The following is a 26,861-nucleotide window of genomic DNA, read 5'->3' on the forward strand; positions in this document are numbered from 1 at the left end:
GAATAAAAGAACAAAATGTCATGGAGTTTTAGTATTGGGAAAGTAATCAGGAATCATCTAATATAATTTCCTAAATCCAATATAGGAAATGAAATCCAGAGAGGGCTAGGGAGAAAGTTACCCAGAATGAGAGTTGGTGGCAACACATCAACCAACATAATTCCCTCAGTAAGTAAGATTCCTCACAAATCTCATACCTGGGCTGGGTTTTAAAACCATTATGACTATTACTAGTACTGGCATATTTTTCCATTTCCATATTTTATTGACAAAGTAGTGTGTGTGTTGAGGAGGGGAGATGGAGCAGGAGAGAGAGAGAGAGAGAGACGGAGGAGAGCCTTCCACAGTATTCCCCACTGGAGTTCAATGTAATAGAAACCATTTTGTTACAGGCTGCAGAAAATAAATAAAAATTCCCTGAGCATTTGTTGACACTGTAAATATGGAAAGTCTGTTATTTAACAGTAGTTAAATAGATGCCAAGGGGGAACATTGTGACAAAATCTCAACCAAATATTGATATGAACATATTTCTGTTTGCGTGAAAATATGTTCCCTCCGTATGGAGAAAGGAAACTGTAAGGAGAGAAATAAAACAACACATTGACGAAATGTTGAGTGGAGAAGCTGTTTATCTGCCAGAGCAAACCACTCCTCTTCATTCTGTGAATTTTCCTAGAGAGGTTGTCATGAAATTTACTTACACAAGTGGGAAGCCAAAATTGTTCCATTCAGGGAAAAATGACAGATTTTAAGGACTGCTGTTTGGTAAGGTTGAAAATACACACAATATGGTTAGGTTCTGAGCAGGTATTTTGACTGAATTGTCAGGGCTTTTTAAGTCCCAGAGAAAAAGTTAAGTGATTTCACTTTGAGAAAATGGTGCATATTCATGTATTTACCTACAGAAATTTATGTTTGATATCATGATCCTTGTTCCTGAGAGTCCAACATGTTTCAAATTCGGTGCTTCCAGCCGATAATTGATTCCACAGGTTTAGACCCTCCAAGTCAGATTCCAGATTAAGAAAAATCAGAATATTACCCTCTCATAGCCTTCTTTTCTTTCCAAATACGAGACATATTGAAACCATTATTATGATTGAGACTAATGAGAAAGAAGAGATCAAGCCAGAAAGATGAAAAATAAAACAACCCCTAAATGCATCATACTAGTCTAACTTCGAGAAATACAAGAGACAACTCCTGATTGAGGGGCATTCTACAAATACCTGCCCACTACTTCCCAAATGTCAGGAAGAAGTCTGAGAAATGGCCACAACCAAGAGGAACATAAAGAGACAAAACAAACAAACAAGCAAAAAAGAAAAAAACAATCTAATGTGTGTGTGGCCACAGGTGTGGGCTCCTGGAACAGGGAAAGGACAGCAGGGAGAAACTGAGGCAATTTCAGTAAGATATGAATTCCAGTTAATAATAATATATCAGTGTTGATTCATGAATTGTAATAATGTACCCCGCTAATAAAGGATGTTCAGAATAAGGAAAACAAAATGTGGGATATACGAGAACAGCCTGTGAAATCTTTGTAAGAATTTTGTAAATCTGAACCTGTTCTAAAAACGTTTAATTTATTAAAAAAATAAATCAGAAACTTACTTGGCAGGGGTGGGGGTGGGGGAGACAGAAGAACTGTTAGGTTTGGCTTTTACTTTTATTCATCGTTTGTGTACAGTCTTATCTCACTGCTGTCAGGAGAAGCAGCCACGTGCTTGAAGCAGGAAAAGGGAGAGAAAGAGGATGAAAACATCAAGGACACTTGAGGACCTGCCAGTGATAGTACATAGTATCAAATCGGACCTGGCTTTAAATTACCCGGTACTCCAATCAGTGGGCACCTCGCGTCCAGGAACCCTCTCATTCTTATTCTACATGGGAACAGTTATGTCTGTGGGAGGGAACTGGGAAAGAAGAGCACGAGCTTATAAAGTCCACCTCCTTTTAATGGGGCCCTTATTGAGGAAAAGAGACTAACGGATAGTGCCTATTGCTTTTTATGCCTACATTTATTTCCTGCATTTGTCTCTTTCTGTGATGGTCTCCAAGGATGGCCACCCTTAATTCCTTTCCTCCCCATAGGTACATGCTGCTCTTCACATCAAGAGGTGGAATCTAACTCCCCTCCTCTTGGATCTGGGTTGGGCTGAGTGACTTGCTTCCTTGAGAAGTGGGGAGGAGCTGACATTTTGGAACCTCTGAGGCTGGGCCATACCAGGCTTCATGGCTTCTTCCTGGGCTTCTCAGGATGCTTGCTCATGGGACACTCTCTTTCAGGACTCTCCTTGGAAACTAACCACCATTCTGTGAGGAGAATAGTTGCATGAGAGGCCCCCTATGGGTACTGTGGTCTCCACAGCCCCAGCTGAACATCCAGCATTGACTGCCAGCTGTTTGAGTGAGCCATGTCCCATGTCCAGCCCAGTTAAAGCATCATATGGTTCCAGTGCCAGCCACTGTCTGACTCGAACTGTAGGAGAGATCTCAAGCTAGAGTAGTCTAAATGGGTTCAGTCGACCCATAAAGTTGCATGAGAAAATAAAAGATGATTGTTTTAAGCCACTAAGTTTTGGGGTGGCTTCTTTTTTTTAAGATTTTATTTATTCATGAGAAACACAGAGAGAGGCAGAAACATAGGCAGAGAGACTAATGCAGGACTCGATCCCAGGATCACGACTTGTGCCACAAGCAGATGTTCAACCACTGAGCCACTCAGGCGTCCCTTGTTCTAAGCGTTTCATACAGATTGACTAATTTAATTCCAAAGACAACCCAATGAGTTTGGTACTGTGATCATCTCTATTTCTTTTTTCTTTTTTTAAAAGAAACCAAGGCACAGAAAATTTAAGAAATTCATTGAGTGTTGGCTAGTAAGCATTAAATCCGGTTTCAGACCTGAGTCATCTGATTCTAAAAGCCATGTTTTGGGGGCATGCATCTAGGGGCCCTGGATGGCTCAGTTGGTTAAGCGTCTGCCTTTGGCTCAGATCATGATCCCAGGGTCTTGGAACCGAGCACCAAGCTGGGCTCCTTGCTTGATGGGGAGTCTGCTTTTCCCTCCCCCTGCTTGTGCTCTCTCTCACTTCATCTTTCTCTTTCATGAATAAATAAAATCTTTTTAAAAAAAGAAATAAAAGCCATGTTGTCACCTGTCACTCAACGTCTGCAAATTTTAATAAGGTGTATTTACTTTAACTAATCAATTAATACTTATTATAATTAATTCCACATGTATAGTTAGCTAGGCATTGGTCTTAGGCTTACCATTAACTGTGCAAGGTAGCCACCTTTGCAAACTCTTTAGTAACAAGGCCTGCATTCTTGTGTGCATGAGTAGGAAAAATGAGACACATATATATTCTCTTCATAATTTTCAGCTTGTATAGAGAAAAGCGATGGAAAGAGTGAAATTGAGGACAAACAAACAGCAACACAAACATGGCATAGGGTATGATAGATTTGGGTCTGAATCCTGGCTCTGGCTCTGGAGCTGATTGCAAAGCTCTGCTTAGTTTCCTCATCTGTGAGAGGCGGGCACTGATCCATTCATTTTACCACAGAGAAGTAAATGCATTTTTGTACATTCAGTACCTGAGCAGAGTGGGAGAAGCAGGTTAGCACAGTTATGAAAATCTTGGGGTTTGAAGTCAGACAGACTGGGGTTTGAAACCCATGTCCCAGGCCTACTCAGTATATAACTTCAGAAAACAAATGTGAGAATCACATGAGCTCATGTTTGCAGCACATCTGTTACATGCTGAGAAAGCAAAGAGAAGTAGTTGTGCTGATGCTAATGTTACTTCTACTGCACCTCCTTTCTCTCGTTTCATTCCACAGACTCTCATCCTTTGGGGAGGAATGGGCATGTTTGTATTAATAGAGGTTTCCCCCCTCATTTTATTTTTATTATGGAATAATTTAAATACAGTCAATTCACTATTTTTAGTGTACATTTCTGTGAGTTTTGATCGATGCAGGCAGTTGTATAAACACAATGACAAGACATATAACATTTCTGTTACCCCCAAAATGCTTATCACTCTTTTATGTCAATTCCTACCCCAACCCTAGGCTTTGGCAGCCACTGGCTTGTTTTCTGTCTCTATTATTTTGCCATTTCCAGAGTGTTACATAAATGAAATCATATAGCAGGTAGTATTTTGAGTCTGGCTTCTTTCACTTAATGTAATGCATTTGAGATTCATCCCCAATAGGGTTTTAATTACTTTTAAAAATATACATTTTCCCTCTCTGCTGCATCATTCTGTTGGTGATAGATGAATTAATTAAGGGTGAGATTTCAGGAGTCCCTCTTACACTCAGAGATTATTCTATTCTTTGGTTCACTCCAGTGCCAGCAAAAACCCAAACCAAACTAAACCTAACGAAAACAACAGAATATTGGAATATCAGTTTCATCCAATTTAGAATAGTATTCTGTGACAAGCAAAACTTTAACACCCCTCTTTTATTTTTTGCACAATTCAAAAGGAAGAAAAGAAAAAAGAAGACTCACTATTTTGACATATTGTTTCTGATTTACTCATTCATTTTACAGGAATGCTTTTTTTAGTGACTTGGTCACAGAAATCTGCAGCATCTCGTTTTGAATTCAGTGTCTTTGGATACCATTTTGAGACACTTATATTCTCTGCACTTAGCCATAATGCGATTTCCACTTTCATGCTGATTCCATACATACTAGTTGGCAATGGATTGAAATGAAACCTGCTGAGGAGAATCCGTTGACAGTAGGAACTCAGGAAGATCAACGGGCTTAGGGAAAATGGATCATGGTCTTTTTCATGCTTCTTCTTATTTTAACTCTTAGAGATTCCAAATCTTGACTTCCTAGCACTTACTGTTACATCTTAAACAAGGAGGTAGGGAAAAAAGAGACATATGGAACTGTGTTTTCGTTCCCTAGAATCGAGGTGGGAAATAGGAAGGGAAGGCCAGAGATGATTAAAATGGAATAAATATAGCAGAGTTTGGGTGGGGGGGGGGAATTATAGCTAGTAAGCTTTTTTTTTTTACTGATTTACTGCAATGATTTCCTCCAAATGACAATTCCAAACTTCAAATGTATTATTATTTTTAAGTCTCTAGTTGGCATCCTCATGCTTTGCTACTACAGAAACTGCTAGTCGTCTCCCCATATTTATTCTGACAATACAGTATCCCAGTGGTAGGACTGTTCATTCAACAGATAATTCTGAGTACCTCATAGGCATTGTGCTATATAGAGAGAATTCAAGAGGTAAAGCAAAACAACCAACTCTTGCCCTCATGGAATTTACAAGCTGATGAGTTTGAGAATATCTTATAAACTTATGATCATAACTTCCCAAGGCCCTAAAGGTACCATGATATCAGTGTACCACATAAGCATTCTCCAAAATATAACTCTATTTGATAGGACGAAGAAAATAAAGGGCATGGTGTTTGCTTTGAAAAATGAAAGAAGATGACTCCAGAGATTTTGAAGCTTTAATATTGTTGTTTTATTATTCTTGCAGTCTATATTTTATTTTATTTTATTTTATTTTCAGCTTTATGGAGGTATAATTGATACAATATTTAAAATATTTAAAAGACACTGTGATAGTTCGATATACAGTTGACCCTTGAACAACATGAGCATTAAGAGCACTGGCAAACCCTAGAGTCAAAAATTGTGTATAACTTAAAAAAAATTTTGTCAGCTTCATTAAACTTTTTTTTAATTTTTGATTTTTTTTTTAGTAGGTTCCATGCCCAATGAAGGGATCAAACTCATGACCCTGAGATCAAGAGTCACATGCTCTACTGACCAAGCCAGCCAGGTGCTCCCTGTGTATAACATTTAACCCCTTCCAAACTTAACCACAGAGGATCCCTGTGTGGCTCAGTGGTTTAGCGCCTGCCTTTGGCCTGGGGCGTGATCCTAGGGTCTCAGGATCGAGTCCCGCATGGGGCTCCCTGCATGGGGCCTGCTTCTCCCTCTGCCTGTGTCTCTGCCTCTCTCTCTCTCTCTCTCATGAATGAATAAATAAGTAAAATCTTAAAAAAAAAAAAAACAAACAAAACAAAAACAAAAACAAAAAAAAACTTAACCACTAGGGGCCTACTATTGGTTAGAAGCCTTACCAATAACGTAGTGAATTGATATATTTTCTGTTATGTGTATTATATACTATATTCTTATAATAACATGAGATCCAACAGAGAAAATGTTATTAAGAAAATCATAAGGATGAGAGAATATGCTTACAGCACCGAACTGTAGAAAATCCATGTTTAAATGGACTCTCACATTCAAACCTATGTTGTTCAAAGGCCAACTGTACATTCACCTCATGATATTCCCATTCAGTTAATGAACATATGTCACCTCACATATTTTGCCTTTCTGTGCATTTAAGAACATTAAAGTTCTACTGTCTTAGCAAGTTTCAATGATATAATACAGGGTTAAGAACTATAATCACCATGTTTCACATTAAAACCTCAGAAGTTACACTTAGGTTGCTCCCATATCTTGGCTATTGTGAACAATGCAGCCGATGAACATTGAGAGAACAGATATCTTTGAGATAATTATTTCATTTTCTTTGATATATACCCTGAAGTGGGATGACTGGATCATATGGTAGTTCTAGTTTTAATTTCTTGAGGATCTCTATACTGTTTTCCATAATGGCTATTATAATTTATATACTAACCCCCCAACAGTGTTCAAGGGTTCCTTTTTCTCCACATCCACACCAGCAATTATGTCTTATCTTTTTGATGATAAATATCCTAACAAGTATGAAGTGATATCTCATTGTGGTTTTGATTTGCATTTTCCTGATGATTAGTGATGTTGAGCATCTTTTTATGTACCTATGGCCATTTGAATGTCTTCTTTGGAAAAAGGTCTAGATATTCAGGTCCTTTGCCCATTTTTAAACAGGTTGTTTGTTCTGTTTTGTCTTGCTTTTTGCTATTGAATTGGATGACTTCCTTGCATATTGTGAATATTAACCTCTTATCAAACAAGTGGCTTACAAATATTTTCTCCCATTCCTCCCATTCCATAGGTTGCCTTTTCATTTTGGTGATGGTTTCCCATGCTGTGCTGAATCTTTTTAGTTTGATGTAGTCCCATTTGTTTCAAGATTGCTTTGGCTATTCAGGATCTGTTGTGGTTCCATATATTTTAGATTTTTTTTATTTCTGTGAAAAATGCTGGTGGACCTTTTTTTTATTGCTTTGGGTAGCATGAATATTTAAAAAATATTAATTTTTCTAATCCATGCACATGGGTTATCTTTCCATGTATTTGTGTCTTCTTCAATTTCTTTTATCACTGTCTGAAGCTTTTAAAGTGTCAAAGAAATTCCTAGTTATTTCTTTGTGTCTCATTATTTTTTATACTGACTCATTCCCAAAAGGGTTTGTAGTGACTTATAAAATATAAAATGTACAATTAGATAAGCAAACACATACACAAACAAAATTCCAAACATACAACAATGGCAATAACAAAACAAAATAAAAGTGATTTCCCAATTGAATTAAGAGAAAATCAGTGTAAGTAAATTGAAATATTGGAGTAGCATTAGGGTAAAGTAAGATTTAGAAAATTAGAGTAGCAAAAGCATACCATAAGAGCCATATTCTATAAAGATGTATGGTGACAAATTTAGATCTCTTCTGATTAGTTTAGCAGGGAACAAGATTTGTCCCACAATTCACAGCACAAGTACCATAAAGCAAAAATTGCTACTTGAAAGAGGCAAAATTATTCTCGGTACTGAGACAGGATAAATTTCTTCTCTGAGTCTTTGGAGGAAGTAATAAAACTGGTATTAATATAAATAAATATCCATTTTATTATCAGAGTTATCACCTGTAGTAACTTGAATACAAGAGCTTTGTGAAGAAGACATTTACAAATATCCCTGTTTTCCCTAGTTCTCTGATGATGCCAGTTATTACCATATAACAGAATAAATAAGTCTGTTATATGGGAACTTTCCTGTAGAGTTACTTTGCTGTAGAATTATTTTCCTGTATACTTCTGGGTAAAAATAAGGGATGTGGCTTCTAGGGGAGCACCAGAAGATGAATAGATAACTTCCCAACATCTAGCCTAGTCCCAGGAGCTCTGGCTGGAGGAAACAACTCTGACCAGTGCTCTTTCTTTCAGGCCCCAAGGACAGAGATAGTTGGTTACAGTACTGCAGGTGACCTAAGTTGTCCTGGTCAGCAAGCTGCTGCAGACCTCTTCCACTCAAGGAACCTACTTTCCATCTGTCTGTTGCTTCTGACATTGTGCTTGGGCCTTGATTTCCGTGAGACCATCCATTCTAATGGTCCTCAAGACCTCCTCTGTGGCTTCTACTTCATGCTATCTGTCTTGACTTATAGTTGTTCAGCATCAACATCTCCCATGAGCTGTGAGATATAGGCTCTCCTCCCTTCAGTGCTAACTTCTGAACTAAAGCCAGAAACAAATGCTCCCCACTTCTTGAAAACTCACTACACTTTCTCACTAGCTGATATTTAGGCTCTACAGTTCCTTTCTTCTTAGGAACTTACCCCAAGTTCCCCCAAGATTCATCCAGAGCTCAATTTAGATGCAGGAGGGACTCTTTTGCATGTAAACTACTCCTTTCCCTTAAGTGCAGCCAAGATTATCACATTAAATGTAAGGGCTCTGACCTCCTTTTTTCTCAGACAAGGACTATAGCCATGGTTCCCCCCCACCCACCCAATTTGTTTGGAAGTCTTGTACTCTACAGCTTCTAACATCACTAATTCAACTAATTCAGTTATTTCATGTCTAAGAAGGTTCATCAAGCCTACTTCTCAATAAAATCATAGGTAGCCCACCCCATCTACTCACCCACATACGCAAGGACATGCTCAAATTCAACCAATTAGGCAGTCAAAAAACATTTCTTGGATGTCTTCAATATGCCAGACAAAACAGTGATAAACTGACTTAGCATCTTTCTTCATAGATGATGTTTAAGTAAAACTGTCAATGGATAAGCAGAATTGGCTCTCCCCGGGGCCTCACTAGATATAGAATTTCAGATTGGAATATTCTTCCACTGTTCCTGTAGTGTCTGATTTAGTCAATTTCACCTGATTGATTGTAGTTGGATAGGAGCATAAAATGTCTTTTAAAATATTGTAGCAAATATGTCATAGCTTCTTTATAATAACATTTTTCATTGCTTGTTAACTCTTACTGATGGTGAATTTTTCTATCCAACTCATCTCCCTTCTCATTCCTGATGCCTGTTTCCCTTAGGTCTGGCTCAGTAAATGAGGATTACAATTCAAAGTCTTTTACAGAGAGCAGTGGTTACGAACATGTGTATAATGCAACCAGGATTAGAGTCCAGGCACTAGGAATGATCTTGGAAGTTTATTCTTCCTTACTAGGACTTAATTTCCTCATATGTAAAATGGGTGAAAATGATTGCACCTCTCTTCCTCATGAAATGAAAGTAGTCAATAAATGATGTCTATTATTATTACTTAACAGAAATCATAGCATTCTAAAACCAATATAAGCCTTAGAAATTGTCTATTTATACACAGTTGATAGCATCTTTTGACATAAATTTTTCTTCAAACTGCGCAAAAGATTTCCAACTGCACTGCGCATGCAGACGTAACTGCACAAATTGCCTTAAGTATTTCAGGTTGAAGAATATTGGAGACCTAAGTTGGTTAAAAATTAAGCTTGGATTTGGCACCTAGTAAAATAACGTTTTCTGACAAAGCTCTAATGAAAATAAAAATAGCTATAAAAGAGTCTTTTACACCAAGCTGATTCATATCCTAGTTAAAAGTGATGTTTTATGTCTATGCCTGTCATTACCCTGGTTTCCATTTCAGACAGGAAATGGCTTAAATAAGAAACATTTTCATCCATCTCTCTTCTCACTTGGCATTGCATAGGACGTTTAAGGCTGGACTGGGACTGTGTCAGGGGAGTCCCAGAGAAACAACAGGCTGGCATCTAATTTACACTAAAGAGTTTAGGGGAGAATCAGTAGAAGTTCAAATGAGAGGTACCGGAGACTAAGGGCTTAGTTATAGAATATGAATGAGGTTAAGAAGCCAAGTATCTTAATCCATTTATGCTAACTGGAGGCTGGAAGCTGGGAAGTCCAACATCAAGGCACTAGCAGATTCTGTGTCTGGTGAGGGCCTGTTTCATGGTTCATAAGATGGCTGTCTTTTTCTTCTTTTTTTAAGATTTTATTTATTTATTTGAGAGAGAGCGACCGAGCGAGTGAGTGAGAGAGAGTATGAGCTGGGGAGAGGGGCAGAGAGAGAGGGAGAAGCAGACTCCCTGCTAAGCAGGGAGCCTGATGTGGGACTTGATCCCAGGACTGGGATCATGACCTGAGCCGAAGGCAGAAGCTTAACTGACTGAAGCACTCAAGTGCCCCAAGTGTCTTCTCACTGTGTCTTCACATAGTAGAAAAAGTGAGGGAACTCTCTGAGGTCCCTTTTATAAGAGCATTAGTGCCATTAATTGAAGATTTCACCCTAATCACATCATAATCTCCCAGTGGCCCTGCCTCCAAATACTATCACATTAGAGATTAGGTTTCAACATGAGAATTTGGGAGAGATACAATCATCCAGTCTTTGGCACCAAGTCTCTCAGAAAGGAGGCAATCTAATGGATATCCATCAAGTTTAGACTCTTTCACTCAGAATTTCTTCCTCTTCTTCCTCCTCCTCCTCCCTCTTCTTCTTCTTTTCAGAGTCTATTCTTAATAATGATATATGTCATCTTGAGGCTATTTTTATCAGGCTCATATAGGCCTGTGGTGTCATGGTTGTGAATGATCTGAAAGGATAGTCTACCTCCTGGGAAGGGGGAAATACTTTCAAAAAGGCACTTCAAATAAGTCAGCAATAATATTTAGTGTACATATTCAGTTTAAGAATCAACTGTCAAGAAAAAGCTACTAGAATTAGAGAATCAGAAGGAACTTCAGTTTTCCTGTCTCTTTAGCATCCCTCAAAAGAAAAATTCAAACATGGCCAGTGTCCAAAAGGCCATTTTGTTGTTGTTTTTCAGTTTATTAAAAGATAGATGTTTTCTTATATTGAGTTGAAATCTGCTTCCTTGTGACTCTATACACTCAGTAATTCTATTTTTTTGTGAGTGGAAGGAGGCAGATGACTTCTATGATGCTTGGTATAAGAACATGTGATGCTTGGAAACATTCTTTTGTTCATATTCTTCTTTCTCTTCATAGCCTACCCGGCATCTCCTGAAAGAACTTTGAAGGTCAAGACAAGAGGAGATTTATTTTATATAAAGTTTGGGACTGATGTCCATTTTCTTTCTGCTTTTTTTTTTTTAATTCTGGTAAAATGCACATAACAAAATTTGCCACCTTAACCATTTTTAAGCATACAGTTATACAGTTCAGTGGTATTATGTACATTCATGTTATTATACAACCATCTCCACTACCCATCTGCAGAACTCTTTTCATCTTGCAAAACTGAAACTCAGTACCCAACAAACATACTTCTTATTCCCCATCCTTGACCCCTGATAACCAACATTTTCTTTCTGTCTATATTATTTTAACTACTCTAAATACCTCATGTAAGTGGCATAAGACAATATTTGCCTTTTTGTGACTAAAAATAACACAATGCTATTTCACTTTGCATAATCTCCTTAACCTTCTTCATCTATGTTATATAGCATGTTAGAACTACCTTCCTTTTTAAAATGGAGTAATTGTCTGCTGTATGTATATAGATCACATTTTGCGTTTGCATGTTTGTTTTCTTTAAATTTCGTATCAGAAAAGGAAGAATCAGAGAATTCAAGGTACAGATGGAACTTCAAAAAATGATCTTTAATGTAGTATAAACACACACACACACAAGCAAACACACACACACAAAACATTAAAAAAATGACATTGACAAAGCCACCACAACATAACTGTACACACTCACTACATTTGCTACGATTTAAAAGGCTGACATCACCAAGTATTGTTAAAGATGTAGAACAATTAGAACTTCAATAAGGATGTAATTTGGCAAAATCCATTTGGAGAACTATTTAACAGTGTCTACTACAGCTGAACATAAGACTCCTGGTTTAAGATTCCCCCCCAGGTATAGAAGTAAAAAATCTGTACATGTGTGCACCAAGAACATTTATGAGCACGTTCACAGAAGCACTACTCATACTAGCCCCAAACTGGAAACTACCAAAATGCTCAACAGTGGAACAGATGAATAAATTTTTGGTATGTTTGTACACTGAAATAACTTACAGAAATTAAAATGAATAAACTGCTGCTCCATGCAATAATATGAGTGAATCATAATGAATCACAAACATAATGTTGAAGGAAAGAGGCCAGGTAGAAAAGTACATGTTGCATAATTCTATTTACATGAAGGTCAAAAACTGGTGAAACTGATCTAAAGGAAGAGAAGCCAAGCCACTGGTTAACTTTCAAGAGTTGAATAGTACTGGGAGAGGAGAATGAGGAGGGCTTTTGAGGTTTTGGTAACATTTTATTTGATCTGGATATTGGCTTTGCGGGTATGTTTAAATTTGGAAAATTAATTCAACTGAAAACTTAAAAATGTGCACTTCTCTGTATGTATGCTTCTTAGAATAACCACATATGCTTTAAATATGATGACCATGAATTTTAAATGCTATGCATGTTATACATAAGTATTCATGGAACATGTGTAATTATGCATATACTATGTGAGTGGTAGGCTTTTTGAATGTTTATTTGTGACAGTATTTTCATGATGTTATTTGTGCAACAAGTTATTATTTTTAAAATTTTGCTTATTTATTCATGAGAGACAGAAGGGGAAGAGGCAGAGACAAAGAGAGAAGCAGGCTCCCCGGCTGAGCAGGGAGCCCAATATGGGACTGGATCCTAGGACCCTGTGATCACTACCTGAGCAGAAGGCAGATGCTTCACCGACTGAGCCACTCAGTCGCCCTGCAACAAGTAATTAAAACCAAAGAGATACTATTTATTATACTTATTTATTATACTCCCAATGGATCCAAATTTCCAGAGGAGATACCTTAGAGAGTAGAACAGAACACAAACAAGCTAACTGGGTAGTAAATAGAGGAAAATAATGAAAAACATAATATCCATTTTTTAATACAAAAATTTATGCTATGCTTATTTATTGAGCTATTGAAAGGAAACCTCTTTCTTATCCAAGAATCATGGGACTTTAATTATGGAAAGGGCCATAGAGTCTGCTGAATCCACCTCCTGATTTTTAGACATGATCGAAGTTCCAGCATCACACAGTTTGATGATGGCAGGATCAGGACATGTTTCCCTTTTCTTAGTCCAGTGCTTTTCTTTTGAATCAGCTACTGGCTACCTCTGGATTTCTTCAAAGCTGTGACAGAGCCAAGGACCAAGTGCCTAAAAGCCACACTGTGCAGATAGTTTGAGAAAGTTACCAATTATTAGACTCCTCTCTGAAGCCACACAGGTTTGCAAAGTGATTTTGCAGTTTCTCCTTTCAAGAGGTGGAGTCTGTTTCTGACTCCTTAAAACGGGTTTGATCACATGACTTGCTTGACCCGTAGAATGAGGCAGAAAACGTGCTGAGCCAGTTGTGCACTCAGGTCTCCAGAAATTGTGAGCAACTTAGCTTTGTCTCTTTGTCAGCCATCAGGTGAACAAGCTCCGCTTCTGGAAGATGAAAGCACGCGGGGCAGAGACGAGTTGTTCCAGGCCCTCGTAGCTTCGGCAGCTGGCCATAGCCTAGACCAGAGCTTCAGGCCAGTTGTTGGCCCACAGGACTGTGAGTTAAATACAGGTGTCTTAAGTCACCAAGTTTTAGGATGTGATGGCTTTTTGCACATCAAAAGTGAATGGACACATCACATCACCTAACTGTTTTAGGGTTTGTCTCATTTATCAGTGGCATTGCAAATTGATGTCCTTTTCTTCCTGTTTTAAGTGAGAAAATATCTTAGAATGGAAGATAGAAATTTTAAAGAGGCAAAGGAGATTTGGCATGCCCAGCATCTTTTTAAATAAGGCCTGGACACTTGCCCCCTTCCCTGCGAAGACCTACTGGGGACATTTGACATTACTAGCACTTTGATATCAATTCATTTTTTGTTCTCTTTCTCACTCAAGACAAACAGACCCAAATATTATACATTACCTATCACTTCCCCTTTCTCCTTTATCACCACTTAGGGGTGAGATGGATCATCCCCCTTCAGGACCTTTTTTTATTAGAGTTGCTGGTTGTTGTAAAGGAGTGACACTTCTGACTGACTCAGGTTGTGGTTACAAGTTCAATACTCTGTCCTCAGAAGCACTTGCTGTTTCAGCAAATGCTTGCAGAGATGTCCTCTGTTCTTGTAGACAAGCAATTGAACTAAGGTGTATTTCTTTCAAGAGAAGTAACTATTCATTCTGACCTTTTCCTGCTATTCTGTCCACTTCTAGAGCACTGTGTGTGCTCTGATGGTGACCATGGCCCTAAGCCAGAGGGAGGGAAGTCTCACCATATTGTTGTCAGAGTAGATAAGCAGTGGGGCACATGAAAGGGAAGTGCTCCAGGATTTGTGGGCTGCTTAGGCTCAAAGATGCTCTCTTCTGATCCAGCTAACAGGGACGAATGGAAGCATAAAACCCACGCTCATTAGTGACTCTCAGGCTCCCAGCAGGTGGGAGGGTGGGAGGGTGGCTGAGCAACAAGCCAACTTAATGCTTTGTACTTTCTCCTTTAAAACACACTCACATGCGCTCACATGCCCACACACACATACACACAACATTGTCTCATTTCAAAGTTGTGACAGCTTTCAGGAGTAGAGCTGCTGTTATATAAGATTAATGAAAAATGGTTACCAGTGGCTTTGGTTCCCATACTTTTTTTCTTTTCTATCTTCATAGCTTCCTGCTTTTATTTCCACTCCACAAATGAATATAGAGCACCTAATGTGTGCAAGGCAATGTGCTAGGTACTACCTTGAAGGCACAGAGGGGAACAGTAAAGATCCTGCGAGTTGGGAAGCATCTATGAAATAGTAGAACAATATGTCTAAGCAAAGCAATGAATTATAAAAGTTGTTTTTCAAGGCAAAAATGTCAGGGTACATCAGAATATTTCTTTGCATGGGAAATCCTCAACTCTTGGTATTTAGATTCTCCATTCTCTTCCTGATCACAATGGTTTTTCTCCTTACATATGGCCTGGAAACTTCATTCTCAGCCAATAACTCTGACACCAATAGACTGATCCAAGAAGGTGGGAGGTCTCCGGAGCCAGGGCACCATTGGACTAGATGATGCTTAGAATGAAGAGGAATGATTAGAACCTGAAGCTGGAAGCTGATCCCATCGAAGAGCCCTGCAGAAGAAGGAAACTAGAGAAGGGAATTGTTCACCTAACAGATATTCTGAATAGAAGAACTGACACTTTCTTTAAAGTTTGTCTTTGCTTTTTCCTTTACGCCTTTCACTCTCAAGTTACTTGCATCTCTTTCCCACTAAGGGTGTCACGATTGGGCTCTTCTTCAAGAGATATAATGCTCTTGGGATGCTCTCTCCTCCTCTCATTTGCCAAGTTACTTCAGAATCTTCCTGGTAAAAGTTCTGGAAATAACTTAGCCCCAGGTAGATAAGGGAGAATTCAAAAAGCAAAACAAAGCAAAAACACCACACAATGTTAACATCTCATTTTTCCACTCTGTCTTGTCCCTCCTTGGTCCCCACCAAGGAAAGGCTAAATTCCTACTTCTGATGATTCACTGAAGTTGATTAGAAGGACAATGGGTAGGCGGGAGAGTGAGTGAGTTTTATGAAAGGAAAAGCAAGAAGGTTGAAGGGGTCTTGAAAAGTCTGGTGAGGTTCTCCAAAACTGACAAGGAGATGAGGTATGAGACCAACTGGCACCCTATTCCTGCACAGTGCTCCAGGGATTTGGGAGAATCTCAGAGGAGAACAGCCAGCTTGAGCATGTTTCCAGTAGCTTCCAGAATTAGCAGTCTCCGTGCCACAGCTTGGCCCAGCAGCGCTGAGGCGGTATGTCTTCTTTGACTCTTTCTAGGGGAGCCCTTTACAGTATAGTCTTTAGACTAGTCACCTAATGTGTAGGTGAATGGTGCTCTCTGAAGTTGTTTACTGCAGCAGCCCTGTTAGGGACCACCTGGACAGTGGGCAATCTGTGGGGAACACAGCTGTGAGCTAATGCTCTAGGCTACCTCAGACCCTTGACACTTCCTTAGGATGCCTAGGGTAGTGGTGGTGGTGGTGAGCACTAATAAGAATTTCTCTACAACCCTTTGAGCAGGATGAGTGCTCAAAGGAGGCAAAATTTGATGTATCAAAGTCCAAATAATGAAATATTATTTCACCTTCTTTTTAAATTTTTCAATAGAACAAGATTCAGAGCCAATCCTATAGGATTTCCTTAATGGGAATTCCAAATGATTCTTTTGTTTGCATTTTTGCTGCTGAATCAGAACAGGTGCCCATTGGCTAATGACTAACCCAGAGTCATGATCATCCTTTTTCATAGCCACAAAAAAGAAACACAAACCCAGGTGCCTGGGTGGCTCAGTCAGTGATGATTTTGGCTCAGGTCATGATCTCAGGGTCCTGGGTTGGAGCCCTGTGTGGGTTTCTGCCCTGAACTTGCTTGTCCCTCTTCCTCTGCCCCTCCCCTCACCTCCGCCTCATACTCTCTCACTCTAAAAGAAATTTAAAAAAATTTATTTTACTAAAAAAAAAAAAAAAAAAAAAAAAATTTATTTTAAAAGAAACAAACCATCTGGGGGAAATGAGATCTAAGGAATGCAAAAACATGAATGCAAATTAAATAATCTTACTTTCAGAGCTTGGTCCACATTTTCCCTAGGATATCACATACTATTGATGTTGCCACAGCTCATGATTTTCAGATATTATTTTCTCAAAAAAATTAGATATCAAAACCCAGTTGGAGCCGAGAGTATGAAGAACATATTTGCCAAAGGCCATACCTTAGGGTGGGTGTTAAGTAATTACAATGCCTGCAGCAAAAGGAATGGCTACAACAAGGCAGATTTACTATACTATTTGGATTTTAACTTCCTTTTGTAGTTAATCCACATGCCATCTGTTTAACAACTTTCTCCATTTATTTCTGATTAGTTCAACACAGAGGGGCAGCACAGATGATATACATTCATCTTTTTGATTTTGTTAAGCACTCAAGCTAGTGATTACAGGATGCAGGACTAGGGTCTCCACCACCCGGGAGCTAGCTGTGCTATTGTAATCCTTCAGGTTAGCTTGAAATACACACTTCCTCCAGGCTGCCTGTGAGAGGAAAGAGATTTCTGCAAGCAGATGTCCCTTGCCCTAGAGGCTGACCGACAAGCCAACAATGAAAACCAATACAGGCTATCCCTCTGTTCTGATGGGGCACAAAAGAGCAGAGGGGGTGGAGAGGTTTACTAAAGTGAGCAGGAGCTCACTGACAGATTCTTTTACAACCAGCTTTCTCAACATTGGCACTATTGCCGTTTTGAGTAAGCTCATTCTTTGGTTGGGGACCTGCCCTGTGTATTGCAGAACTTCTAACAGCATTCTTGACCTCTACTCACTAAATGTCTGCAAGCAGCCCCTTGACCTAGTTATTTCAACAAATCTGTCTTCAGATATTTCCTGGGGGCAAAATCTCCCCCCCCCCCCACCGCCCCAGTTGAGGTCCACTGTTCGATTGCAAATCTCCCAATCCCAAAATCAGTTGCGAATTACACTGGAAGCCCCAGTAAAGCCTGGATCAAATTCACAAATAATTCAGTTCGAATGAAGTTCTGACCAACCAAATGTATATTTATCCCTCTAAAAATGTTGCTGGTACTTGCAGACCAAGGTACTTCTTGAATGGGGGACAGCAGTGGTATAACAGCTATGGGAATGAGGTGCATGCTGAGATGCCTGCAGTGACTACCAGAGACCCACCCACCATGGTGGTGATGTGTGTGAGCGAGTGCAGGGCTTTGCTTTCTCTCTCGCATTCTGAGGGTTTGTCAAGGTCTGGCCACACCCGCCACCCACATTGGTTTCTCAGAAATCTATCACCTGAGTAGCAGCAGAAGAAAGAAAGCCTGAGGAAACACTGCTATTCCACAGTCCAAACAACTCTTGGTTTTTGGCACAGTCAGCTAGAACAGAGAACTTTTTTGCTCCTTCACCTACTTGTCCCAGCTGGCAGAAGGCCAGCACATCTCATGGGACAAATGGGTTTTGCTAATCATTTCAACTGAGGACATCACACAAAGAATATTTAGTGAGTACCCTTATAGGAGCTAAGCTCGACCGGAGATGCTAGTTAGAAAAACTGGATTCGAATGTCTCCCCATTTCTTAAAATTAAAAAATGATTTCATTCGTATTTATCCTGCTTTCTCCACTGTCATATCTATCCAAAGAATGAGCAGATCTGGTCTCATTGCCAGTCTTCTAGCAATGGGTGTCCTTGGCACCAATTAATAAGATTAAAAAGAAAGCTGAGAGGAGAAAGGGGACTTATATCAAATGACAGTTAGGATAATACCCTTTCCTGAACACAAACAAAATAAAAAGTCTAAATAAAATGATTCTCAGGGGAGCAGTTGGGCCATTGCTCTGTCTTTGACCTTGACTCCCCCTGGAGCTATCACTCTCTACATGCTCTGTCTCGAAGGTTCTGTGAAGCCAGGCCTGGGTTAGTGGTTCCCAGGCTTGGTTGAGCATTTCACTCCCTATTCACTTAGGGAGCTTCGAAGAAACCATTAGGACCACTCTTACAAGTTCTAATTCGGTTTTGGGTGTGGGACCCATGAATATGTTTTTTTCAGAAACTCCTCAGGCTACTCTGACATGCAACCACTTTGGAGTCATCTAGAATAGATAGTGATGATGACAAGGATGAAATCTACCCTGTATGGAACTCTTACTATTCTCCAGGCATGTGCTAAAGACTGTCCATGCATTAGGTCATTTCATCATTATAACCTTCATGACTTCATTATGGCTTCCATTTGAGAGGGGAAAAAGTGAGGCTGAAGGAGTTTAATAAGCCTTCCAAAATGGGACTGCATCCGAAGCTTGTTTTTTTTTTTTTTAAGCCATTTTGCAATTTTCCCTCCCTACCATATTCTCAACTGTAAGGGGGCACCAGGAAGAAAGCATACAGATGCAGGGGAGAAGGTGACTGAAAGCATCTGGAATTTCTGTAGAACTCTGAGTGCAGGCCTGCTTCTCAGAGGTAAAGCAGAGGCAGCCTGGCAGGAGTGTCTGGGGGTAAGCTTGATCGTTGCCACATCTCAGACAGGGAGTCTTGCAGCTCCATAAACATGGCAATGAGGTTACAAGAGCTGCGGGGGGCAGGGTGTGGGGGGGAAGGGTTCATAAAAATGATATTTTTACTAAGCACCAGAAAGAACATTTTCGTCTTTAAATATGCAGAGACACTACAGCAAGTAGCACAAATTCATTCTGGTGATGCAACCAACAACACTTAATTATCAGCTCCACAAGCAAATTAGGTGAGAAAATTACTTGTCTTTTTATATTTATTTTATTTCTAAAAGAATTCAAAGAAGATAACGATTTAACTACCACAGCATATTACACGCAGATTGCTTCTCTCCTTCATCCCCTTCTTGCCCCCCAACTTTTTAAGCCACAGATACACCTGTTCTTTTGCTTTGCTGTTTGCACGGACCTCCTGGAAGACAGGGTTTAGGTGCCATTTCTTGAGGAATCTTTTGGGTCTGTTAGAAAGCTGAGTCAGAGACCAGCTGTGGGTGGGTTAAGTAGCAGGACAGTGTTAAGCAGCAGTACGTTCCTGGTTGTATCTACCTGCATATATCTTTCCTAAGAAACCTTTGAGCTGCCCCACTCTCACTGTTTACCAGAGGTGGCTTTGGGATGCTGCTGGTGCCTGCCACTAATGTCAACTTACAGTCTTCAAGTTTTCACTCCGAACTTTGTCTTACCAATGGGACATTGTTTGGGGGTTGAAGAGGCTCACGTGGTCTTAGGGAGTCCAAAGAATTAATTCCCTCACAGTGATAGGCAGGGCAAAGGCCCCATGGCTCTGCATTAAAATCATATCCTCCTTTACTTTCTGGCACAGCACTGGTTTCTGTTCCAAAGGGATCATTCTGAGATGATTCTGGAAGGGAAACTAGGGTCTCCTCCTTAATATTCTCTGAAAGCAATGAAGTTTCAGTTATTTTACCAAATGCTCTGGGAACAATTAATGAGTTTGGTTTCTTCTTCTAGTTTTCCTGTTATAAACCTCCATGTTCTCCAGGCTGCTGCTCAGTGTATGGCCATGGAGAGAGGCAAAAGGTCCAGCTCCAGGCCTTTGGGCCCTTCCAAGACAGGAGCCAGTGTTCCTGTAAATCATTGCTGGCTCTACCAGCGGTTATGCCCTCAGCTTCAAAAATGAGAACAACTAGGGATTCTGGAGTTTATCTTCTCTTGTGTTTCCAGAATGAGGCAGGCAACACAAGCAAGTGTGATGAGCCAGAAGGGGACTGTGTGAACTGGTTGGCACGTGCCACCTCTATAGGGGGAGCTGACCTCCACTCTGTTACACTGCTGTCATGTGGAAACATGGGCCCAGGTTGCCAGATCTTTCCATAAAATTTCAGCAATCTGATTTTCATGGTAAATGTCATAATTTTTTAATGTTCGCAAACAAGTCAAGGTTCAGAAAGGAATATTTTGTGGACCAACCAAAACAAGTCTATAGGCCAAGTATAGTCTGAGGGCCACCAGTTTGCAACCTTATGCTCTAGTTCAATTCCATCCTTCTAAGGATGGTTCTCCCAGAGGGTAGAGCCTACGCAGCTAGCCAAGAATGAGAACCAAAATCTGGTGTCAAACATTCTTTCCTTTTTGTTTTACCCTTAATTCTCTTCGTTTTTTACTAAATCAAAGATTTGTTTCAGTCAGTGGGAATTGGATACTTTCCCTAGGCAAAGAACTGTGTTAGATGTTTGAAATTATGAGAGAGTTAAACAAAACAACCACTCTTCCCCCAAAAGACTGGTACTTCTCCTGAAAAAAAAAAAAAGACAGAGAATTAAGATTAATAGAGTCTCCTTGGGGTGCCTGGGTGGCTCCATTGGTTAGGCAAACTTTGAGATACTCTCTTCCCTCCCTCTGCCACTCCCTCTCCCTTTCCATCTCCCCTCCCCCTCTCTAAGATAAATAAATACATCTTTTTAAAACGACATAGTGTCTCCTCTGTGCCAGGTATTTTATACTCAGCATTTCAAGGAATCTTCAAAAACTGCTATGAGGTCAGCATTGTTCACAATCTTCTTCCGGTTGAGATACTACAGATCAAAGAGATTAAGTAACTTGCCCAGGGTCACACAGCTAGAAAGATACAAAGCTGAGAGTTAAACCCAGGTCTGACTATGGTGCCCACACCTTTAATTCTTTTTTTTTCAATTGAAAATTTTGAGTGTTTAATAATGAAACATTGAAACATAGAGAAATGGCATTATTTAACACTGTTAATATGTACCTATGTTTTTTCTACTAGACCGTTCAATAATCCAGTCACCCAAACACAGCATTCAATAATGCATGCAAGAAGAATGATAATCACTGTATAGAAAATACAATGTAAAGAACATGCAGAATTGCTGAAACCACATGGAGGCACCAGAGTGAGGATAAGCTTGGTTAAGGAAAGTTATATGGAGGAATTAAGCTTTGAGTTGGGCCTGAATGTGTACAACTGACAAGGACTCGTGTTCGGTTGGATATTCTCAGCTTCTGAACAAATCAGGCAAAGGAAATCTGTTTTGCCTACTCTCTAAATATAGCTCATGATGACTCAGAAACTAAGGGTGGTGGTGGTGGGGGAAGTGGTTTAAAATCATACAGCTAGGGGTGCTCCTTGAAGCTGGTCTGCTCCCCCAGTAGTGGGGATTCCATGACTTCTCCAGGATCACAGTGACCCAGACACCATGGCTCTGAGCTCACCAGGCTTCCTGTGCAGCACCCACCTCCTTGCAATGTGGCCCTAGCTTTCACACACTGATTCAAGGCTCAAATTTCCGTCTTGACTTTACTTCATTCCTCTATAAGCATCAAACATTTGACATTTATCATAAAAGGTCTGAACTATTTGTCTGACAATTAAACATCCTCTGGGGGTATGCTGAAGGCTTGGTATTTATGTTTGTGCTTTTATTTTTTCTTGTTATTAACCCTTCCTTTGCCTCAATGTTCTAAAACACATTAGTAAAACGTCTACTTTCCTGTAAACTGGTTTAGGCCATGTGAAAGATTGGTTCATGGAAGAAGACCTATTTAATTTTCATTAATGCTATCTACACTGTGGTGTCATTTTTTGAGTAGTTCTCAAGTTAGAATCTTGAGATACAGCTATTAGGATCTTCATTCTCTCTCTCTCTCTCAATCTGGCTTACATTTGTGTTATATATATATATATATATTTCTTTTCTTTTTCAGAAGCATAGTGTCTTTAGTGAAGAGCCCCTGATTCCATAGTTTCTACTTATGGTGACTTGATAGATGGGTAGCATATCCAAGGACAAGCCCTGATGAATAATTCCCTGATAAATTGCTGGTAAGGGGAATTGGTGCCTGCATCTTAAATGTGTTACATAAGACTTTTTAGTTAAAGAATTCAACGTGAGTATATTTCTTTATACCAATTATGCAGAAAACCAGGTTAAACTAAGAGGTGAAGATTTGTGAGAAAGCTTGTGAAAGTGCATAGAAGTTTTCATTTTGATGAAACTTACTTTAAATTTTATACTAGAGATCAACTAGAGATGGTTAAGTGATTGTTCAATGAGGAAGTTATATTTTCAATAGGAAGATGTAATGTATTTTTTTAAAAGATTTATTTATTTATTTTATAGAGAGATGGGGGAGGAGTAGAGGAAGAGAGAATCCTCAAGCTGCCTCCCAGCTGAGTGCGGAGCCTGATGCAAGGCTGAGCTCATGACCAGACCTGAAATCAAGAGTCAGCCACTCAACTGACTGAGCCACCCAGGCAGACACGCCACCCCCCCCCCCTTGTGATGCATTTTTAATTCAGCGTCCCTTTCCTAAGGGAAATCCAAGTGTTCTAAGGATCGAGAATTGCCTGTGTTTTCCTTGTCTCCTGGTGGGAGCTACCCACTTAAAGACACGATTCTAGGAAGAAATAAATAGCCTCAGCCTCTAGAGGACCAGCCTTGGAAAGGAGCCTAAGTGATGGCAAGTCTCAGATCCACCTTCCTTCATGGTGCCATTTTTGATACATTACAATTAAAACGATGCTATCCAGCCTTCAATAGGATGTAAGCTGCATGAAGCTGGACTCTTTCTCGGCTTTGTTAGGGGCCGTAGCTCAGGCACCTAGACCAGTGCCTGGAACATAGCAGGCTCTTATAGGCATGTAGTGCTTCCAGGAATGAATGCCCGGGAGCCAAGATCAAGAAAGAATTGATAATTTCTGCAATTGAACACCTCACTGTCCAGTTTCTTCATTATTATTCTTTGATTTTGCTTAAAAAGCTTCCTTTTTATCAGCACATAAATTATATATGTCCTGAGAAATGTTAATCTTGGTCAGTGTTGCCCATTTTTTAAAAAAGATTTTATTTATTTATTCATGAGGGTCACAGAGAAAGGGAGGTAGAGACACAGGCAGGAGAATCAGGTTCCCTGCAGGGCGCCCGATGAGGGACTGGATCCCAGGACCCCCGGATCACCACCTGAGCTGAAGGCAGAGACTCAACCACTGAGCTACTCAGGCATCCTTTTTTTTTTTTTTAAGATGCCTATTTTCTTTTCTACTTTCCTAAGGCTAAAGACATGTTCATTCGGCTTACACTATAAAATACTTACCATAGGATAAAGTGGTATAGATGCATGATAAATTCCACTTGGTGATAAAATAATAAAACTAAAATTAAGTCCTAACTAAAATAATAAAATTAAATCCTGATTTAAAAAAAATTAGGAGAACCCCAGGACTACCCACAGTAGCAATTAGGACTTGCTGGCTTATTATTATCAGTTGTGAAACTTTTTCCACATTGCTTATTGCTAAAAATAACTATAGCAAAAATTTGCTAATTTTTACTGTGCACATATATAGTGCTAAGCAGTAATTACATACATGATTTTATTCAAACTTCACAACAATAATTCAGAGATGAGGAAATGTTGACTCTGAGAGGTTATCTGCCTAATATCAGGCTGATATTGGAAAGGGCTGGGTGGGGATTCAGGCTCAACCAACCTGGCTCCCAAACCCAATTCTAAAGAACAATGCTACACTACTTTACATATTGCCCAAAGTGGTTAAAATACAGAAACTTGTAAATTAAAAAATTTTTAAAGATTTTATTTATTTATTTGAGAGCGAGAGCAAGAGCAGGGGTAGAGGGAGAAGCAGGCTCCCCACTGAGCAGGAAGCTTGACAGGGGCTTGGTCCCAGGACCCCAGGATCATGACCTGAGCCGACACTCAACCCACTGAGCCACCCAGGCACCCCTGTAAATAAAATTTTTATAAATGAGAGCAGAGTCAGGGTTTTTTTTTTTTTTTTTTTTTTTTTAGATTTTTATCTCTCTCAGTCACATACACTTTAATTTGCCTTCTTGAGTGAGACAAAAGCTGAAGAGACCCCTGGAGTGTGGGAATGACGTCCCTCTTCTGTGTATCCCTAACTAACAAACGCTATTGATATACTATGGAATGTTGTAGCAGTTTAAGTTTTTGTAGTGCTGCACTTACCTCCCAAGAATGGGAGTTGCATTCAGAATGATCCGAGGTCGTTTATTCCCTCTCAAATCTGTTTCAACAAAAGAAATATAAATAGCTATCCCCAGAATCTTAAATAAAACATGTTTCCTGAATTCTCCAGAAGAGGTAACAAAGTGAGAAATCTGCCCTGCAACTCATGGCAAAATAACAAATCTCTTGAGATGTTTCTCTCCTTGAAGATCCCCCAGTCTCTAGGGGAGCTTGTTCCATCCCTGTCTCTCTCTCCCTCAAAATCCTGCCTGGCTCTTCCAGACCTTTCTCCTTAGAAATGGCTCAGTGGTCTTTTTTTATGGAAACCAAACTTCCAGCTTTCCCCAACATCCTCAGTTCTGTAGCTCCACACCCCCCTCCCTGGTTCTGGGGTAAACCTGCACTGTACAGGCTTTGCAGGGGAACAGGTTGTGTATAGTTATACTTAAAAACATTTGCATTATGAGGGTATTTTTTCCTCCAAATCTGCAGTTCTCCAAAGGCTTGTGACAATTGTGTCACATGTATCTTGGGGTTAAAGTTTGCAAACCATGCATGTATACCTAGATCATCCAATTTTCAGAAATTACCGAAAAACAAACAGCCTAATATTTAGAGCCATCCTGGCAAAATGTAGCTGGTCTATCTAAAAACATCTTTCACTGTATTTTGGTGTTAGGATGAAAAAGTCCTGGTCATATGGAGAGCCTCAACACAAACATGGTGTCCTTTCTAAGACCCGAACACTGTTCATCTTTCCTGCATGCTTTCCCCATCTGCCTCCATAAATGCTACGTTAATAATCACAGCTAGCTCATCTGCAGGTACCAATGAGCAGTGTGTGCATTAACAAGTTTATAAACTTTGGTACAGTGATGATATTTAACTCCGCTTTATGAGCCCTTGGAATCCAAATCCACAAATAATCTTACCGCTGGTTCCAGAGGGCACCTGCGCAGCTTTGTGGGCATGGCTGTGGCTGTCTGCAATCCTTCATTGCCTGAAGGGCTGCAAGACCGAGTCAAGCATGTGGCCTACGTGCCATGTGTCAAGGATGATATGTCAACCCGTTACCCATGAAAACCATTCAGGGTTTGTTAGCAAATAGGGGCCTGATAGAAATGGGTGCACGAGTGCTTTGTTGAGTGGGGCTGTTTGATACCACGTCCTGAGAGGACACTTTTGGACAACTAGCATTAACTACGTTGTATATTCACTTCTAAGTTAAAGAATATGATTCAAGCAGATGAATCTGAAGCTCTGGAATTGATTCTTCTTATTAAGTAAATATAGTGATTTCAAGGGCTTACGACTTTTACAGGTATTTGTTCAAATATTAATGTGTTAAGTATGCTTTATTTCAGGATGCTTTGTGAGTGCATATGTCAGTGAGTAGAATTACACACACACATACACACACTTACATGAGTCACCAAAACAAAGATCCAGATAGATTTTATAGGTCAATTGTGTAATATCTATTAGGTCAAAGTTATAATATCTATTTATTTAATATATAATATTTGAATGTATGCATATGAATAAATGAATGAATGTAATTCTAGAAGGAAGTCTGATTTCCCAGCACCTTTCAAACTATTACTACACGCTATTTGGTTGTTTTTTCAGGGGAAGAGTTTGGACTGAGTTTCTCTTGACCTAATCATTTGAGCTATTTTGAAGGGTTTAAGATAACAATATTTAATTCATGTATGGGCTAAGAATTCTACTCACACAAGTATACAACAATGAACTCATATCTCCATTTAGATGTCTCAAAGCAACCCTAAGCCAATATGTCCCGATCACATTCATGATCCTCTCCTAAACTGATTATTTAGAATTTCCCATCCTAGAGAACTATAACACCATTTCTCCAGTTGGATAATCACAAGTTAGAGAGTCATTTTAAAATTTTTTTTCTTTTAAGCACTAATGGGACTTGAATTCACAACCCTAAGATCAAGAGTTGCATGCTCTACTGATTGAGCCAGCCAGGCACCCCAGGGAGTCATTCTTAATACCCTCTACT

The 26,861-nt window shown here is 39.6% G+C and overlaps 1 long non-coding RNA gene across 1 annotated transcript; it reads right to left on the minus strand.

Annotated features, from left to right (window-relative positions):
* Positions 1–21,325: 21,325 nt before the first annotated feature.
* LOC140614483 (uncharacterized) lies at positions 21,326–25,866 on the minus strand. Its single transcript, XR_012015339.1, has 3 exons — positions 25,762–25,866; positions 24,830–24,887; positions 21,326–21,439 (listed from the first exon to the last, which is right to left on the minus strand). It is a non-coding gene; the product is annotated as an uncharacterized lncRNA (long non-coding RNA).
* Between the last annotated feature and the right edge of the window lie 995 nt (positions 25,867–26,861).

This window comes from Canis lupus, chromosome 22 (assembly GCF_048164855.1).
Source record: "Canis lupus baileyi chromosome 22, mCanLup2.hap1, whole genome shotgun sequence".
Classification (NCBI taxonomy): domain Eukaryota; kingdom Metazoa; phylum Chordata; class Mammalia; order Carnivora; family Canidae; genus Canis; species Canis lupus.